The following is a 19,974-nucleotide window of genomic DNA, read 5'->3' as shown; positions in this document are numbered from 1 at the left end:
GTTGTAAACTAGCAGCCGCACCCAGCAGGATGTTAGAACTTGTGCTTAGAATTTGGAGACAGGTTTTATGGTAAACGGTTACAGGTTTTGGTGGGATTGCTTGCACTGAACTCTTCCCTTATAGGAAACATGACGCCAAGCTTACCCATTGGGTACACATTGCCAGCTTAAGAGGCGTAAGATGGGACAGTTACAACGACTTTAGGCAGGATTGGAAATAATCATGGAAATGTTACCAAAAAGTAAACCAGGAGGCAAATGTACTGGCCCAGCTGCCCTCTTTGCATTCCTTTTTAAAAAGGGAGCTGGCAAAGGAAAACATTGAGAGAATCTTACTACTCGTTAGTCTTCATTACAAGGGAGGTATTCAGAGAGTTACAAATCCCCAGCCTCACGCAAATGAATAACACAGTCAACAGCTGAGAATGGCAACAACCTAGGAACTGTACCTGGTCTACTGAGCGTCTTGCCTGAGGAACCTGTGGAGAATTTTATTTTCAATACATTTAAATCGATTGGAGATAAAACATCAAGGGCTAAGCAGAACCAGAGCAGTACGTTCCACAACACATGGCCAGGGCACAGGCTGGAGAAAACTCCCATCCCTTGGGTCCAAACCCTCTATGCACTGTGCAACCTGAGCAATGCTGTCATACAGGTTCATTCACACCGCTGTGCAGAGGGGACGGGGCTTGGAAAGGGGAGGACGCAAGGCATATGGGGATAGGTGCATCTTCTAGGTCTTGCAGCAGCCTTAGCCACTACTACAGCCTTTGGGCTGCAGGACGGGCCAGCTGCTGCTGCTGCACAGCTATGGAGAGGGGACGTCGCAAAGCTCGCTGATTCAGCATTGCTCAGGGGGGGCTCGGACAACGAGAATTTCCCTTTGAGATCTCAGGGGAAAGCAATCTTTTTCTCCCAGGATTCCCCTAGGACCAGAGTGATGCCTGATTAGTATGAGTTTGCTGCAAAAAAGGTTTCAGCAGCACGCATCCTACATCATGTTTTTACTTCGTGCACCTCGCTGTGCTGTGCAACCTACGGGGTGATTTCACGCTCCAGAACAGCATGTGTGTCCCCTGTCTCCCTCTCTCCCCATCCTCCCCACCATGGCAGGAGCTCGGTGTGTACCCAATTTCCCTTTTTTACCCCCATTCCAGGGTCCTCATTCTCCTCCTGCCAGGGATACTGTGTCTCTCACATCCTCCCCTCCTCTCACACCAAGGTCCCTCATTCGCCCCCACCATGCCAGGAGCTGTGTGCGGCCACCTATTCCTCCCTTCCTTCCCCCAGCCCTCTTTCTCTGTCAGAAAATAAGTAATTCCGGATGCCCACTTGTTAAATAGTATTGGGCAGATGGGCAGAGTTGAAACAGGGGGTGTTGTTATGCTGGAAAGTGGCATCGACTGGTTCTTTGATCTATCCACAATTACAGAGGTAGTTGACGTTGCTGCGTCTGCTAGCCATTTGCCAGGGGTGCTGTGTCCCCCCATCTCTCCCTTCCAGGTGTCTGGTTTTCACCCAAATCAGTAGGGCTCTACCTACTGATGCTTAGAATGTTCACTTAATTTTGGAATTAATCGAATGTGGCATTCAAAAGTGATTGCAGTACATTCAAACAGACAAACAAACGTTCCAGGGTAGGGCCTCCCATCATTCAGCCAATTAGTGAGCTTCCAACACAGAGTAATTATTCCGGAATAGTGTGTCCACAAAGGGAGCTATTCCAGAATAGCTATTGCTGAATAGTTTGTTCCCTGTGTAGAGAAACCCTTATTTGGCATCACAAGTATTTTGGTAACTTAAATGCCAAAATTGTGGGTGCAGAATTTCATCCCAATTATTGCTGCCCATAGAAATAGACACACACATACACACGTGAGCGTGTGTAATATTGGATATAAGCATATATTTATAAAGATAAGGAAAGGTTATTTACAAAAAAGGGTTATCTGAAAATCACCTTATTGGCTTTGAATTACACGTTTTATCTTGCTCTACGATTTTCCTGCCTTATGAAGTCACCAGTGGGTCCATGTTTATTAGCACCGGCACTCATCCAGGCTGTCTCCCCAGCTCTAGGCTTGCACGAATGCCCTCTTCCACCCTGGGGGGACCTCAGAGGCTGAGAGCTGGTTGGGAATTTGGAGTGCTACTCCACCCCTGAAGCGGAGCAACGACTGTGCCAGCATTAATAAAGTGAAAGAAGAAGTAAAGGGATGAGGAGAGGGATAGAGAAAGAAAGAAAGATGAAGGCCAAAAGACAGTAGAGACAAGGAGGAACTACAGAGAAAGGGAAAGAGAAACTCACAGATTACTCTATGCCAAATAATCACACTTTGTCATAGATTCCAGGACAATAACCAGAACAAATTCCAGAACAATTACCACCAAATCCACTTAAAGAAACAAAGTTTACTTTTAGGGCATAAAAATTCCAAAGCAATAAGAGAACTTGTCCTGATATCTCTCCTCCACACCCCCCTTCCTGCTTTCCATCACATACAGGATTAATCCTGTTCATTACCCCTAGCCAGCCCTGTTAGACCTCATTTCAGCGGGGCTGAGCTAGGGGAAGGCAGACAGGGGCTGAGAGAGGAAATGGAGGTTATCACATTCTGTGGCATTGGGCTGCTCTCACCATGTCTTTGTATGGGATAGGAAACACACTCGCCCATTAGGATATTACCAGGAGATAACTGTCTTGTGTTAGCGATTTTGTTATGACCCTAGCCCACACCCACACTCACCTTTGTAGCAGTGAAGACAAAACCTATGTTTTGATCATCTCCTGTCTTGACTGCTGTGACCTCCTCTCTGACCACCCTGATTCTCACATTGCCCCCCACCTCCAGGCCACCCAAAATAGGGCCACTAACTCTTCTTTGTCTACTCTGACCACAACCCACCTGTGAGATGTGCACCATCCTTCTCAGGAGTAGGAGAGGGAAACCCCGTAGGAGTTAAGAGATGATGGGCAGTAAGCAGCAGCTAGTTGCAAAATAACCCCTTTGCAAAATAACCCCTTTAGGGCTGCAGCTGCATGCCTTTATCAAATTTAAAGGGCCAGCCCACAGAAAGGCATGCTGTGGGGGAAAGAAACCCTGTAAAAGGCAACCAGGGTTGTAGCGAGAATCAGTCAGGGAATTACAAAGGAAGGTGGTCCTAGGGCCATGGTTTTGGTGCATTTCACATTTCTTCTTTCCATTATTTTCCTGATGGAGCAGAGCAGTCTTGCGGACTCTTTAGGAAGTGGGACATGTGCATTGTTAAGAGATTCTCTGAGCAAGATATTGAATCTGGTTTCATCTGCCATGTTGCAGAGCTAGTTATGTGAAAGCATTTCATAGACACTCCTGGCTTCCTCAGGGATATAACTTCTGACTTCATGCTGCATTGAGTTTAAATTACACGTCCTCTCTTTTAAAGTCCTACACAGCTCTAATTCAGTCTAGCTTAGACTCTTTCTTGTGTCACATTTCCTTTGGTTCCCCAGCAATGCCAGCCTCAGACAACCCTCAAGCCCCCCCCGCCCACACAGCTTCCTCTTCTGGCTCTGTGCTCCACCATTTGTATGGAACACGGCCCAATCCCACTCGGCCAACCCCCTGGCTTTCCTCCTTCACATCCTTCCTTAAGACTCATTTCGGGGCTGTGTTGCCCAGCGCTGTGCATGTGATCAGCACTTTAACAATAAGAGGCTAGAGGCGTAATTTCAATTCACAACAATGACCAAGTTGCTGCATGTGAAATGTTAACTTGGAAGCAACCACTTCTGGTTCCATGTTTGTACAGCTCCTAGCTCGGTGGAGCACTAGTGCATGACAAGGACTCCGAGGTCTCTACACGAGCATAATGAGTAGTGACTATATTTTACCCCAGTTTGCAGCTTGGTTTATTGATCCAGAATGTGCTGGCCACTGGTTCCTGCCCCTTCACCACATGCTGCTCTCTAGAGATGAGATCTCAGAGGCTTGTGCTTTGGAGATAGCCATTTGTCAGCTCCCCACGCTGGAAGAAGTGAGTGTGGATGCAAGCCACCGAAAGCAGAGATGGCTGGGCTTAGAGGGGATCATATGGTCAGGCAAAGTGAAGACGGAGGGAAAACTCCCAAAGCTGCTTTGTCTCAGTGTAAATACCGATGTGGGACCCTGTGGCTAGGAAGGAGGAAAGTTCAGCCTGTAGATATGAGCTACAAATAAAGGCTTCAGTCACTCACTCTCCTACATGGTGAATGCCCCAGAGGTCACTGACTCCTCCAGAAGCTCTTCCTTTTAAAGGTTTTTAAAGTGCCACAAGGACTCCTCTTCGTTTTAAAGTCTATCAGGGTTCTGCGGCGCACACAACTCTGCCTTGCACCCTGTCCTTTTGGAACGACACTGTGACTTCTCTGCTTCATCCAGGCTCCAATGAAGGGAAACAAGAGCATATTTTTTGAGAAATAACAGTCTGACTGCAGACTATAGACTGCGTGAAACCTGGGCAGCCCTGATGCCAATAATGAGCTTATCTTACACAAGCAGAACAAACAGAAGGCACTGGTGATTTCACAATACCATTCATTTTTATTGACAAGTCCCATGACATGACCCACCACTTACTTAGCTTTCAGTAGAGCAAGTGAACGTGCAGCGACTGAGAGCCAGCCCGCTGTAATAACCATCCAACAATCCAATGGACTGACCTTGCAAGCCTTACTTTCCTGAGTAATCCATCCTTCCACCAGTGGTCTTATTAACTTGAGTGGGTAACAGTTCTTCCTATGACTCAGGCTTGCTAGATCAGGCTCTTTTAGATCTCTCTGTAAGAAGTTGTTTGGAAGTAGGCAAGTGTCCAGAACTATTCAGGGAAATGTTTCTAACAGGAGGTGAATCCTATTTGCTGCAGCACCAAAACATTACTCAGATTTTTCTGTGCTTTCTGCAGTTGGGGAAAAAAAAGAAAAAAAAAAGAAAAAAAAAAAAAGACCACCCCACCAGTGCAGGCTCATTAATCTACACAGCATGCTACTTTAATTGTTCTCTTTATCGGATAACCTTAATGCACGTTTTTTTATTACATTATTATTTAGTATTACAGCTCTTGGACAAACAATCTTGAGTGCTGGAAAAGTTGTGAATAATTACAGAAAATAAAGTGGTAGTAAAAATAAAAAGATGTCGTAAAGCACAGTAACGGGACCAATATTGTACCCTTTGAAGCCAGCAGGGGTTTTGCCACTGACCTCAATGCGTGCAAGGATGTAAGAAGCCCACTTCCACTTGATCTTTGGACACATCCTCTTACCATTCTTCTAATGTGTTCAGCAGTCGTCTTCCCTTTCTGCAGACTGCACAGCCTTGGGTTACCTTTTCTCCGGAGCATCCCCTCCTCACATCTGGGATCCTCTTGACCTTAAAGAAGCTCTCTTATACATGATCATATCAGACAGACCTCACAAAGATATTACACAGATGCCACTCTCAGCTGGTTATCATGGTCCCTTATGACATGTGCATTGTCCGTTTCCTCATTTAATTTACTTTTAGTAAAATCCTACTTCTCTCGTACTTGTATTTTAGCCCTGCCTCCGTGCAGGGGGCTGGACTAGATGACCTACTGAGGTCTTTTCCAGGCCTACACTTCCAGGATTCTATGATGTTACTAAAAAAGAAAAGGAGGACTTGTGGCATCTTAGAGACGAACAAATTTATTTGAGCTTATGCTCAAATAAATTTGTTCGTCTCTAAGGTGCCACAAGTCCTCCTTTTCTTTTTGCAAATACAGACTAACACGGCTGCTACTCTGAAACCTGTCATGATGTTACTGTTGATTTGGATTGTTTTGGTTCCTGTTTTCTTGCACAACTTAAAAGGTGACAATAATGGTCTCCAGGCCCACCTTTGCATTTGATTGCCAAAGTGCCATTTGACCTTTGCCCTAACCTAATGTTCACGCTTTTACATGTTAATGGTCTCGGCTAGTGGTGTCCGCCTGAAAACAATCTAATCTGCCATTAAAGAGACAAGGCTCATTGATTCCTTATAATGCCGACTTAACTTTATTTCACCCTGTTACTGACATCTTAAAGGCAATATGTCACATGCACCAACCAAAATGACATGATAAAAGCACGGACAATTAAATAACTTGGACAAGAGTGAAGATGACATGATTTTTATAAGGAGGCAAAGCAGATACAGATAATGTATCACCAAACTGCCAGCTAAGAGATTTATGTTTAAGCAGGTTTCAGAGTAACAGCCGTGTTAGTCTGTATTCGCAAAAATAAAAGGAGGACTTGTGGCACCTTAGAGACTAACCAATTTATTTGAACATAAGCTTTCGTGATCTACATCTCACTTCATCGGATGCATACTGCAAGCAGGTATCATTAGAATCCATAACATTTACTTCTGTGAAATACACAGTTACTATGTTAGCACTAATCTGACCATGGGAAAGCATGTTAAAAGGCCAGCCCTGCTCCCACTGAAGTCAAAATGCCAAGGGAAGCTGGAGCCCTTTAACATGTCCAGTTATATACATTCTAAACAAAGTGGGTTTAAGCAAATATGTATTCCTAACATTTAAACTGTTTAACATACAAATACTGTGGATGACCCTGTTCTTGCTGAGTTTTATCCAGGATGCCCTCTCACACCTGTTAATTCCAGGTCGCTCTGCTGAAGAAGCAAATTACCTCTCCCTTTTCAGAAGTGGGTCAGTAATTGTAGGGTTTCTATGAATTTAAGGTCCTGGTGATGCTAAAAAATTAAACTACAAGAATGGGACAGGCAGGCTGATGGTAGAAGTCAAACGCATCTTGCTTCCCTGGTGCCGAGAAGCTGGTGGAAATGAGGCGGTTCCGGAGCACACCCCAGAAGCCCCTGGGCTCTTCACGGAGGACGGAGCTCGGCGGCGGGGCGAACGCCCCGGGCGGACTCCCGGGGACGGAGTTTCTCTCCAGGCGGCTGTGCCCTGGGTGCGCACACATCGGGCTTCGCCCGGACAAAGGGGCTGCCCGGCTCCCAGCCCGGCCCGCTCCCGCTCCCGCTCCGCCCGCCGGGGCTCAGCGGGGCGCCGGGACCCCAGCCCCGGCCTGGGCAGGGAGGTTCCCGGCCGGCCCGGTCCCGCCCCGCCCCGCCCGGTCCCGCCCCGCCCCGAGCGACTGGCTTGACGCGCCGGCGGCCGGCCCAATCCCAGCGGCGCTGCCCCCGCCGGCCGGAGCCAGCCCGCGGCGCGGGAGCCGGCTGGAGACGCGGGGCGGCCGGAGCGCACGGAGCGTGAGTGGCGGGCGGCCGGGCGGGGGTGCCCCGGGGCGGGAGCGGCGCGGCCGGGCGGGGGTGCCCCGGAGGTTGGCGGCGGCCCCGGAGCCTGGTGCGCCCCGGCGCCAGCCCGGCCGGAGCGGGGACCCCGGGGGGCGCCCCTGGGCCGGGCACGTGGGGAGCCCGCCCGAGGACCGTGTCCCGCCGGCTGGCTCCCCGCGGGGGTGGGCGGCTCGCCCCGGCCGGGCTGCGGGTCCCCCCCTGCGCCCCGCAGAGCGAGACGCGCCCTGTCCGGGGCGGGGGGTCCCGGGGGGGCTCCGCGGCCGCCCCTCGGCACGGGCAGGGCTGGGAGCGCAGTCGGGAAACACGAACCCGCCTGGCTGCGAAGTCCCGCCCCCGGTCCGGCCCGGGTTAAATAACTGCGGGCTCGGGCGGCCGGGCAGCGGCCTCGGCGGGGCTCGGGCAGGAGGGACGCTTCCCTTGGAGCCTGCAGCGAGGACCCCGCTCTGCCGCGCTCGGTCTGTCTCTCCCCCCCTTTCTGTGTGTTTCTGGTTTGTGGCTAACGCCGCTGGCCCGCTCTCCCCTTTCCAGGGGGCTTGCGCGTCTCTCCGCCCGGGGTTTTATTGCCCTTGTTCCCAGAGGTTGTAAAGAGACGCATCCTTTATTGGGAGGGAGGGAGGGAGGGAGGGGTCCTGCTGCACCCTTCGCCTGGAGTTCCGCGTGGGTTTTATTCCTCCAGGGCAGGCTTTTAAAACGTTCCTCTCGGCTCCTTCTCCGGGGATCTGCAGGAGTTGCCTTGAATAACAGGCGTACTGGGATGCTGATGCGAAGCCCCGCTCTGAGGTGCTGGAGCAGTTTTTTCTTGACTGGATTTATGGGGCCCGATCATTCTGCAAATGTTCTGTGCTGAAAATTCCCAATGACTTCCGGGCAAGTTAAACCTATGGAAAAAATGCAAGATCAGCCCCTTCCTCTGGGGGAAGGAGGCTGCTGCTGTGAATTGCATGTGGTATTAGGAAACCATAAATTCGTTGCAATTTCCCTTCTAACTTATTTCTGCAGAGTAGTATCCCAGAGGTAGACCAGTCACTGGGCAAGGGAAATGGTAGGCACAGATTTAATCCAACAGACCTGTGTTGGACTAAAGGGAACTACTCAGGGGACTGTTTTGGTTTATTTTTATGCATCTCTAATTTGGGATCAGAAAGGAATTGTGACTTCATTGTGTCCACTGAATAATGATTGTGCATGTTAAGTTTCAGAGTAACAGCCGTGTGAGTCTGTATTCGCAAAAAGAACAGGAGGACTTGTGGCACCTTAGAGACTAACCCATTTATTTGAGCATGAGCTTTCGTGAGCTACAGCTCGCTTCATCGGATGCATACCGTGTGGAAACTGAGGAAGACATTTCTGCAGTTTCCGCAGGATGCATCCGATGAACTGAGCTGTAGCTCACGAAAGCTCATGCTCAAATAAATGGGTTAGTCTCTAAGGTGCCACAAGTCCTCCTGTTCTTTTTGCGAATACAGACTCACACGGCTGTATCTCTAGCTGTGAATGTCTAACCTGACATAGTGTTGGATCTTGATGCTTTAACTGAAATTTAAATCTTGCTTGGGGCAGAGGTGTGTGTGTGTGTGTGTGTGTGGGGGATTATTGAAAGACCGGAGTGGGGGAGCTGTATTGAGAGTTTTCCATATGTATGCAAAAAACAAAACAAAATAAGTAACCCCCCAACCTCCTGTAGGGAAGTGTGCCTGCTTGCTGGATGGTGCTTTCCTTACTTTATATGAGGCCATCGCTGTTTTGATTTATCTAAAGAGCTATTCTTACAGCTCTGAGAAAATGCCATTGAATTGTAACCTCTGAGACTATTATTGCATGTTACAAAATCCCAGTGGAATGTATGTGCACAAGCAAAGCTATGCTTCCTGGTTTTGGTCTCTTTTGTAGATGGACTATAAACTATAATAGATCTTTCAGACGAAACATTTTCTATGAGAATTGAGATATATTGTTCAACCAATAACGCTTGTGAACTTCCAGATGAGTCTAGTTAAAGGTAATCCAAAAAGAAAACCTTCAGACTGACAGAGTTACATTCATTAATTTTAAAGACGACAGCTGGAATGTGGATGTGGCTAGGAAATAGCTGCAGAGATCAACATGTGTGTGTATATACTGCGGATCTTAATGTATAGAAGTTGTCAATATTTAAGAAGAGAGGCCTTGTTCAGAGGGGACCTGTTGGTAGCCCTGCAGTCTAGGGCAATATTTCTTGGATGCTAATGGACAGAAGCATGATCATTTATTTAAGTGTAATGTTCTGCAACTGTTTATTCATCCATGAGTGTTAATGTACAGTTATGTATATGTGGTGGATCTCTGATTCCAGATCTACTGGAATGCTTCCAAACATGCTGTAAGGGGCAGAATGACTTCTTTTTTTTAAACAAATATGCTAGAAAGTAACTTACTAGGAGTGTTACAGCACTGCTCTTATCGCAGTTTGCTAATCTTACCGAGCATGATTTGTTTAAACAATTTGAGGATGTTGCCTAGTGGTAACTGAACTCTTTTGAAGGAGTTCTCCTTTTATGGACGATGAATCGCTAATTCTTTGTCTAGATTAAAAGATCACAGCAGTGATTATTGAATTCACTGCTCTATATTTAGCCTTGGATGACTGTACTCAGATCCTCTCTGTTCTTTTATCAAAATGTATATGACAAGGTTTTCCTTTTTATAAAGATTGAAATAACACTGGATGACTAGAACAAAGTTTCTAGAAATGTACACATTCTTCATTAGCTTTATGTTGCTTTTCTGTAGTTGGTTTCAGAATGGGGTGGGGCATTGGGGCTGATGACTGCATCAAATAGCTAACTGATGGGATGCTTGGATATCTCACAAAAATCCAGAGGAACTCCCTTCCCCTGACACTTTCCGTGCTAATTTCTGTGTTCCCAATTTCACTTCAGAAGTGTAAACTTGTTCTGGAATTCAGAATGTTTGTGGAGGTGACTGCCACCCTGTTAAATGTTTTTTCTTGCTGAGCTTACCTGTGGAGGACTTTCTAGTGGCTGTCTTGCTCTGTTGACCTAAGCTCTAGTAACAACTCCTTTGCTTTGCAGGAGTTGCGATACAACCGTTTCTAATTGTTAAAGACGGCTACATTTCTGGTTTCTTCCCTCAACGCTATCCTCCCTGTCTGTCAATCCCTAAAAGATTGATTGAATGGAGTTATTGTTCATAGCAGCTGCCAGAGATCCAGCAAATGGTAACACTGTTGCATACAGCTGTATAGATTAAACCTAATTTTAGAATGATTACTTGTGCCACAAAAGCTGCACAGGTGCTTAAGTGTTTGTTTGCAGGATCAGTACCTTCGTTACTTTTCTCCCTGATATTTGTGTGGATATTAACATAACGGGAGAGAAACCTTTAACAAAATAAAGAAACAGCCCCCCCCCCCCCCGAAAAGAGAGAAGGAAAAAAAGAAAACATGACTTTGAAAGTACAAAACTGTGTTCATCAAATGTCTGACCATCTTAGTTACTGGGATCTTTATATGACAGACTGACTGTAGTTGCAGTGTTCATTCAGTAAATCTGTTAAAATGCCAATTAACACCTCAATTACAGTCCAACCCCCTGCTCAAAGCAGGGCCAGTCCCCAATTTTTGCCCCAGATCCCTAAATGGCCCCCTCAAGGATTGAACTCACAACTTTGGGTTTTGCAGGCCAATGATCAAACCACTGAGCTATCCTCCCCTCCATGGTTTGAGCATTGGCCTGCTAAACCCAGGGTTGTGAGTTCAATCCTTGAGGGGGCCATTTAGGGATCTGGGGCAAAAATTGGGGATTGGTCCTGCTTTGAGCAGGGGGTTGGATTACATGATCTCCTGAGGTCCCTTCCAACCGTGATATTCTATGAAAGTCATGGACAATGATTTTACCTTTACTGTCAAATGAGATTTGTACTTAATGGTTTTGTAAATGTAGGTGACTGAGCTAAGGCAATGTAAAGGGTATATTTTCAGTAAAGGCAAAAAGAATACACATCGTCCCCAGCTTTCATCAGTACAGTCGTGTCGCTTAAACAAAAAAGAAAATATTCATTATGGTCAAAACTCTTCCTGAGTTGGGGAAATCACTGATTTGTTGACGTAAACTAGCTTTTGTGGTCCTTAAACTCCAAGCACAATATTATCGATTTTTAAAATGCTCAAAAGAGAAACGTCTGTGTCTCTTGTCCCTTTCCCAAGACAGTTTTCATGTGAACTGCCAGTGGCAAAGGAAATGGTTGTATTACAATGTTTGGCCTGCTCATGATGGATTGGGTTTCATAGAGCCCCGACAACACTCGGTAAAATAACAGGTGCAGTTTGCGCTGCACCCCAGAGCAGAATGCTAGTTCTGGGACTGAAATATGTGTCAACCAGCTACGAAAGCTGCTAAACTGATAGGTATTGGTGAACATGAAATACTGCCAAATCCAGAGATTGAAGTGTCTCGAGCGTTATGGCCAGAGAATGTCTTGAGCAAGCAGAGCAAATGAAGATGTTCTAATTTCACATGCTAATACATGATTACCTCTGCATCCTCCAAAGTAGGACTACATTATAAAGTCTAGTTTACTTTGGCTGGAACTTAATTTTATCAAAGACTATTATAGTGAAGTAATGGAAAAGTGACAAAACAAAGTGTTTAAATTAGGGGCTTGTATCTTCCTTTAAACCCAGACTTAGCTGTAATGTTCAGTAATAAAAATCAAAGACCTTAATTGGTGAGTTAGGCTCATAATCAATGCCAGTTGTGTAACTGACAACCAGGACTACATGATAGGTTAAACTTTTGCACTTAATTTTGTAACAAAGAAGCTCTCTTCCCTCTAACAAATGTTGGAAACAGCTGCTGTGTGAGGTATGTGTTAGTACTTATATGACTGACTACACAGTAGTTAGTATATACCAAGCTGTGTTCTATGGAACTTGATGATGGCTGTATTCATAAAAGATTCATTTGAAAAATAGTTTAATTGGCCTATAAAAGCAAAACACAACTGTTCTTCAGAAACTTCCAGCTCTGCAAATGGCAGGTTTAGTCCACACCAGAGTTAAATGCTGTAGGTGAGATAAGCTTTTAAATCTGCCAAATAGTCTGAGCAGAAATGCAGAACAAAAGCTGTTACTGAATATCCTTTGTTTCAAGTAGGGTACTGGTGCAATCTGCTTGAAACAAGAGAGTGAGGGAAGCTATCTTATGTTAGGGCAACTCATGAGTTTCTAATTTCCCTTTACGCTGTTTGTCTTTATTTCATAAATGACAGGTCCTCTCTCCTACATTCCCATCCCAAATATTTAGACACGCATCTGTTGTCAGTATCCTGATGCATCTGCTCTCCTTGACATGTGAGGAGCTAGGCTATTGTATAAGCAATGATGACTGTATTTGCATTTGTTGTGACTGGCTCACAAATGAGCTTTGTGTACAAATGCTTCTGTCAATATATGGGGAATGGGTGGCTCCATGCACACCTGTCAGGCTTGGTTAGCTGAGGGCAAATAGCCTGGTATCAGGCCACTCTCAACTAACTGCCCCAAAACTTTAATGCAGAGGTGGGTTGCCTGGTGGTGAGGTTTTGTGCTTTTCCAGGACATAGAGTTCAGCCACACGCAGAATTCTGAAAAAGAAGAAATACAAAGGTAAGGTACATGCCACCCCTGCAGTATTACCTTACTTCTGCCCCCGGAGCTGGTGGTAGCCTTCGGGAATGTTTCCATAAGGGGGGGTGCTGTAAATAGACAAGGACATTTGTGCTCCTCTGGTTTGAATGCCAGCATTTATCTGTGTGCACTTTAGAGTGCCGGTGTAGCTTTGGCACACTGAGGCATTGCTCAAAGAGGGCAGAGTTAAGGTTATGTTACAGGGGTCCTGTGTACCTTAGCACCTTGCTTTTGGGTTTTCAGACATTTGAGTGTAGCTGAACTTGTCTTGTGCCATTCCAGAGTATCACCACTGAGCAACCGAAACTTTTTGTTAATTAAGTTTTTGGGCAGTTAACTTCAGTTTTGGTTAAATAATTTCTCAGCACTCACGTGGCCCACAGCCCCTCTCCTGCTCCTTGGCAATGATTGAGTGGCACGATAGACACTGGATGGCTGTTAGCTCCGTTACTGCCCTACATCATCTCCTTATTTCCCATCTCTCTGCCTCTCCAGCACACGCAGGTCCTCTCTCCGCCCCATGGGTTGAGGACCTGGGAACAGGGTGCAGGGACTGAGCCTGCCCCCCCCCCCAACCCATTCTCCCCTATAGGGCTCCAGCACCCTTCGTGTCCTCCTTGCCTTGCCGTCCTTTGCTCACGCGCAGCCCCGTTGTTCAGGGAAAAGGTCGAGGAGCCGGACTCCTGCTTACCTGCCCCTAATACAGGGGTGCTCGGGCTGAGGTTTGGGAGCTGCAAGCGGCTCTTTCATGTGTCTCCGGCTGCTCTTGCAGCACAAGCTATTAAAACACTGGGTGAGTTCATTATTAACCCAGCTAAGTTATTAGCCAGTCCAGATGCGTTTACTGTATTGTAGTTAATAATAATACTTGGTCAGTCCTTTTGCTGTGAGAAAAATATATATATGAGAGAGAGACCGACTCTAAATATTTCCCCGTCACACTGTTTCAATGTGATGAGAGAGTAGTAAATAAAACAGTGAATTCACACGACGGTGACTCTTGTGGGGACTGTTGATCTCTAATTTGGCTCTGGAAGCCCTGAGGTCTGAGTATCGCTGCCCTGTTACTAGAGTCTCTCATGTTCCCTGTACTTCATTAATGCTAATTTCCTTGGCAGTACTTCCAAAGTAAAATCTGCGCCTGCAGGTGGGGTTTAGAGCACATTAAAACGTTTTCTCTTAAGCCAGGACAAAGCTGCCAAAGGAAGCCCCAGCAGAAGGCAGGCAGAGAACCGCTAATGCGCCTGGCATGCATTCTCTGAAACCTGCCATGCGTAGGGCTTGAGCTCACAGTCTGCGGGTGCTGCTAAGGGTCAGTGGCCACAGCATGTCCTCTTAAGCCACCCAGTTAATGTGACAGCAGGCGGCCTGCAAATCTCCTGGCCTGAAGAAAGCACTAGCCCTGCTGCACGTGTGGCTTGTCAGTTAGGCTCCGGCTGACTGGGAAGTCTGACCTTTCCCCACAGCGGCTTTGGAAACGTTCCATAGGCTGTGGAGCCAGATGGGCCATGGCCCGAGCTCCTGTAGACAGTGGCCCCCTATGAAACCATTACGCTGCTGCTGGAACGACCTGGAGCGTCCCGAGGGACGGCTGGGCCAAAGCTCAGCGCGTGGTGGTGTGACCTAGCATGCTGGGGGGCTGTTCTGTATGGTGCAGCACAGGGGAGTCCGCTGAGAACCTGGCAGCACCAGCTGTGTGGGTTAGAGGGGGGACTCCCAGGCGAGGGTGGCCTGGGATCCCTGCGGAAGGAGCCGGGGGACAAGCAGGACTGGAATGAAGTCCCTGCGGGGGCGTGTGATGTCACTGCTGGCAATGTCCCTTAGTAACTGTCAAGCGTTTGCTGAGAAGTGGCTGTCTTGAGCCATTCTTTCCGCCTCTTCCCTGTTTTTCCACACACACTCCTGTTGTGTGAACTCGTATATTCACACCGAGAACGACCTGGCCACCAGGCCAGCATACCGTATTCCTAAACGATTACAAAGCAGCCCAAACCCCATCACTCTGGGATTTAAGAGCAGATATAAAATACGCGGGCTCTGGGTGAGACAACCTGTGCGGGAAGGAATATGGTGTGGTACTGTGTTGCACAGGGATTTGGTGCCACATTGTTATCGTGCTACCTAATTCCACATTAGCACGTTGGATCTAAACCCTGGACTGTTTATTAGGGATTGTAACAACAAGATGGCTGTCCCCAGGCTGGAACGTTGCTATGGGGCTTCTGGAGATTTCATGGCCATTGTTCGCGCAGGAGTAATTGGCTGGTGGATTTGTGTAGCCTTCCCCTGGCCCGAATGTCCCCTCTGTCCTACTGAGTAAGGCGCTATGGGGCTTGCGCCTTCATGCAGTACCTCGGTGATGTGCTAGCTGGGTGCTCCCGGGGGGGAATTCATTGCTTCATAACTCTGTTGCCCGACTCCCGTTCTCTCCCCCAGTAAGCTGCACTAGCTGGGTACTGTTCTGTACTGTACCCGTGTTTCGGGGATATTGGGGAAGCAGTGACGTGGGAGCAACACGAGGGCTTATCGATGTTGGGGCCCTTCATGTGATGCTACAGCTGGTTGGCGTATGGGGAGGGCAGCGTGTGAAGTGGATGTTTTAGTTCAGCGCTGTTGAATCTTGTGTTTAATCTTCGTGGGCCAAATGTACCTTCTGGCCCGTCCTCTTGCCTATCCTTGGTGGGGCTCAGAATTCCTTTCGTGGCGTCTCAGCAGCCTGGAAAATGTCCATTAGTCATGCAAGTTATTGGGCTTAATCCTGGGGTAAGTGGGCGAAATGTATCGGCCAGACATAGAATCATAGAATATCAGGGTTGGAAGAGACCTCAGGAGGTCATCTAGTCCAACCCCCTACTCAAAGCAGGACCATTCCCCAATTATATCATCCCAGCCAGGGCTTTGTCAAGCCTGACCTTAAAAACTTCTAAGGAAGGAGATTCCACCACCTCCCTAGGTAACGCATTCCAGTGTTTCACCACCCTCCCTGTGAAAAAGTTTTTCCTAATATCCAACCTAAACCTCCCCCACTGCAACTTGAGACCATTACTCCTTGTCCTGTCCTCTTCTACCACTGAGAATAGTCTAGAACCATCCTCTCTGGAACCACCTCTCAGGTAGTTGAAAGCAGCTATCAAATCCCCCCTCATTCTTCTCTTCTGCAGACTAAACAATCCCAGTTCCCTCAGCCTTTCCTCATAAGTCATGTGTTCCAGACCCCTAATCATTTTTGTTGCTCTACATATGCAGGAGATCAGACTTGGTGACCTAGTGGTTCCTTCTGGCTTTAAAGTCTATGAATACAAATAACCACACTCAGCTGAGGCTCTTGTGTGCAGTTGTAACTTAACTTAAATATGGTGCTTACCCCTAGAAAATACACTTGTTTGTGTTCCTTTGCCTTGAAGAGCACAAGTTTAAGGCAGCATCTTAAAGTACTGTATCCAAAACTATTACCAGCAGGACAGTGGGGTGGGAGGAGGTATTGTTTCATATTCTCTGTGTGTATATAAAGTCTGCTGCAGTTTCCACGGTATACATCTGATGAAGTGAGCTGTAGCTCACGAAAGCTCATGCTCAAATAAATTGGTTAGTCTCTAAGGTGCCACAAGTACTCCTTTTCTTTTTGCGAATACAGACTAACACGGCTGTTACTCTGAAACCTGTATCCAAAACAGAAAATCAAGTACTTTCTTGTCCTGAGCTAAACACAGGGCCCATCTCTTTGAAACTTAACACACAGGATAGATCTGCCTTTCCCTTCTGCTCACTTTTCATAGAGATTGGAGTTGGTTCTATTTAGGGAATATGAGCTTGCTTTAATACTAAATGACAGCCTATACAGAGAGGTCACCAGATCTCAGTCTTGCAGGATAGAATCGAATGGCATATTCTTGGCCTGGCTAGAGACTGAGCCACACCCCATCTCAACTAGGATAAAACCAATGTTCTTTCCAGTAAGCTAGCAGCTGTGCATGATGTGTTCACATCTTGGTAGATGGCTCTAGACCATTCGGCGCTATGGGAAGCCCTTTACCTGTGAAAGGCCTCAGAGGAACTGTTCCTCACTGAATCTGCAGAAACTGTTCTGTTGCTCTAGGTCACTGAGGCTGTTAATGCTAAGATCTGGTTTACACTACGGAGTTCGCTTACGTTGACTTAACTCTGTAAGCGTCTACAGCAAAATGTAGCTTCCACTGATGTAACGACTTACTAACGCCACCTCCGAGAGTCACAGCACTTAGGCTGATGTAGTTAGATCGACCGTGTCAGTGTAGACACTGTGTTGCTTAAATCTATGGTTGCTGTCTTTCAGAAACCGTCATGCGATGCCCCACACTAGCAGTTAAATTGGTGTAAGTGTTCCTGGAGGGGACCAGCACCACAAGAAACATAGTCTGGATGTGTAAAACCGATTCAATTACTGGGATGGTTATACATCAACGGAACTTAGGTCAACTTAAATTTTGTCATGTAGACTTGTCCTAAGTGTTTGATTGCAAACCAGCAAAAGCGAGGTAATTCAGTTATGACTGAATATCAGTTGATGGTCTGGTATTGATTCTTGCTGCTTTTCAGAAGAGGCTTGGAGAAACGGGAACTGTGGCACATGCTGTAACAGGTCCTGTGAGCTCTTTAAAAATGCAGGTTGGTGACTGTAGATTTCTGTAGCCCACGTATAAATTCATAATACTTGGGGTCCTATCTCTGCTCCCTAGCAGAGTAAATCAGTGACTGCAGAGATGGGTGCTCTCGCTTGCTGACTCTTCCCTGCCTCTAGGATTCAGATTTTGTTTTTTATTTTTTGAAAAAACTTACCCAGGCTTCAGCTATGCTTAGGAAAAACCAGACTGAATGAACTACCCTGTGAATCGTTAGCACTCTCCGCATTCTGTTTGCCTATTCCCACAGTGTCTTACAACTCCCACATAAAATCAATAGCAGTGTCCCTGCATTGTGTCTCTGGCCCATCTCCCTTTTAGGGTTGAATTCTGCTTGCAGTGGGTAGACTGGCAGCATCGCCCGCAGCATGTTTGGAGCTAGGCTATGAGCGTCCACACTAGGAAAGGGATGAGGGTCACTGGAACCGGTGTGGCGTCCCAACCCCATGCTGCAATCGGAGAGAAACCCTGACTTGCCACAAATCCTCCTTCTCTGGGCAGTGGTAGTGACGGGCTGGGTTTGAGGCCCGTCGGGGCACTTTCTGATCTGTGTGGATCTTGGCTCTTGGTTTTTCCTACTTGGAGCTGTTGTCTGCAGCAGAGAGAACCGGGTTACAGCGGTTCAGGGAGTGCAGGAACTTCCTATAGACCTATATAGACCTATATAGAATATCAGGGTTGGAAGGGACCTCAGGAGGTCATCTAGTCCAACCCCCTGCTCAAAGCAGGACCAATCCCCAATTTTTGCCCCAGATCCCTAAATGGCCCCCTCAAGGATTGAACTCACAACCCTGGGTTAGCAGGCCAATGCTCAAACCCCTGAGCTATCCCTCAGCTGCTTGCTGCGCTTCCCCCTCCCTTCGATGCAGGGGAATGGTGAGAGGGACCACGAACATCCTCCACGTCTGGAATGCAGAAATGTGCAGTCGCAATCAGGACAGCTACACTTGGGGGTGGGGTGGAGGAGGCTTATGGAAGCCACCAGAGCAGTGGCGAATTAGCCGTTGGGCCAACGGAGCCCATGCCCTGGGGGGCCCCGGAAAAAATCTGCCAGTGGACAGCAGACACTCGAAGTCCCTGGCCATCGGGTGGGCAGGGCAGGAGAAGCCCTCACACCCTGACCCTGCTCGTTGGCAGAAAAGGGCAAAATGGGGGCAGGGCTGCAGGCAGAAGGGAGAGAAGGCTCCCCCACTTGCTCTGGTCCAGGGCCCCAGGAAACCTAAATCTGCCTCTGAAAAGGCTGGAGGGTAGAAAGGCTTGGCCATAAGCACTGATGTATGCCCTGCAGATGAGTAACCGGGGAGTGGTTAAGAAGAGATGGCTGTGCATGAGAAAGCCAGAATGACTCTGGACTTGGTGTCTGAGCCCACAGACCGCTCTGGGCTTCATGCTTTCTTTGCTTGGAATGGCTTCCCTCTCCTCTGCCAAACACCTGATCTTGCTTCCTTTGAAATCACGGGGCCCCTCTTTCTCCTGGTCTGTTCTGTGTCTGATGGTTCTTAACTTTGACTGTAAGATCTTCAGGGTGGGAAATGTTGAGCATCACTTCTGGAAGGCACTATGTAAATATACTCTAGGTGGCTTATGACTCCCTTTTGTAGCAGTAAGGACTCAGTTGCCCAGAAGTCTTAAGGGCTGGAGCCTTTGCTGGAATCATTTTCAAATTGCTTGATGCTACTTTAGGTGGGATTAAAGAGTTTGTGTGTTTGCTTAGAGGTGGAAAAAACTGACTCCTGCTGTAGCAAGATGATAGTCTTCAATGTAAGAAGCTGATCCTCTTCAGGAGCGTTTGAACCAGGCTGTTCTAGACCATATGCAAAAACCCTAAAATACTCTAAATAGGGAAAACGCTAAAGCCACAGTGAGCCCTTACCCTTTGTAAGATAAACATGTAAACGCTGAGATCCTCGTTGTATGATTGATCACAAATTCATGCCCAACTAAAGGCAAAATTCCCTGCAATGAGATAAGGTGGAAAGGGCAAAGTTGGAAAACAGAGAAAAGGCAACAGAATGTCCAATGTCTCATGCTAAACGCTGCTGTGAATTTGGACAACTTGGCATTCCACTTAGAAAGTGTGAGTAAATATACACGTCTAGAGCCGTGGCATTCACTCTTGACTCTCAAAGTATGGAATGCAGTGGGTAATCCCCCCAGCAACCTGGTTCCTATTAGCTATGGAGTTTGTGCTTTAACTTTGTTGCTTGATCAAACTGGTTCTGTTGCACTTACTCCCAATGATAGCTACGCTATCTTTCTGTGAAGAAAGAATGGAAGTCCAAAATGTTGATGTGGAGCTGGTAACAATGTCCTTTCGAACTCCTATCAGAAGTGTGGGTTT

The 19,974-nt window shown here is 47.3% G+C and overlaps 1 protein-coding gene across 6 annotated transcripts in view; it reads left to right on the top strand.

Annotated features, from left to right (window-relative positions):
• The first annotated feature begins 7,161 nt into the window (after positions 1-7,161).
• The window catches only part of PLS3 (plastin 3), an 86,240-nt gene continuing 73,427 nt past the window's right edge, over positions 7,162-19,974 (top strand). The window contains exon 1 of one of the 6 annotated variants that reach the window (XM_048864111.2): positions 7,162-7,265. The gene's annotated coding sequence lies outside the window, so the exon portion shown is untranslated. Of the gene's footprint in view, positions 7,266-7,656; positions 7,766-7,990; positions 8,091-19,974 lie in introns of those variants that run through there. The other 5 variants (XM_048864117.2, XM_048864115.2, XM_048864112.2 and 2 more) reach the window with 5 other exon arrangements.

The sequence above is a fragment of the Caretta caretta genome, chromosome 9, assembly GCF_965140235.1.
Source record: "Caretta caretta isolate rCarCar2 chromosome 9, rCarCar1.hap1, whole genome shotgun sequence".
Lineage (NCBI taxonomy): Eukaryota > Metazoa > Chordata > Testudines > Cheloniidae > Caretta > Caretta caretta.
The sequence above is the reverse complement of the archived record's forward strand: the minus strand, read 5'-3'. Positions and strand labels throughout refer to the sequence as shown.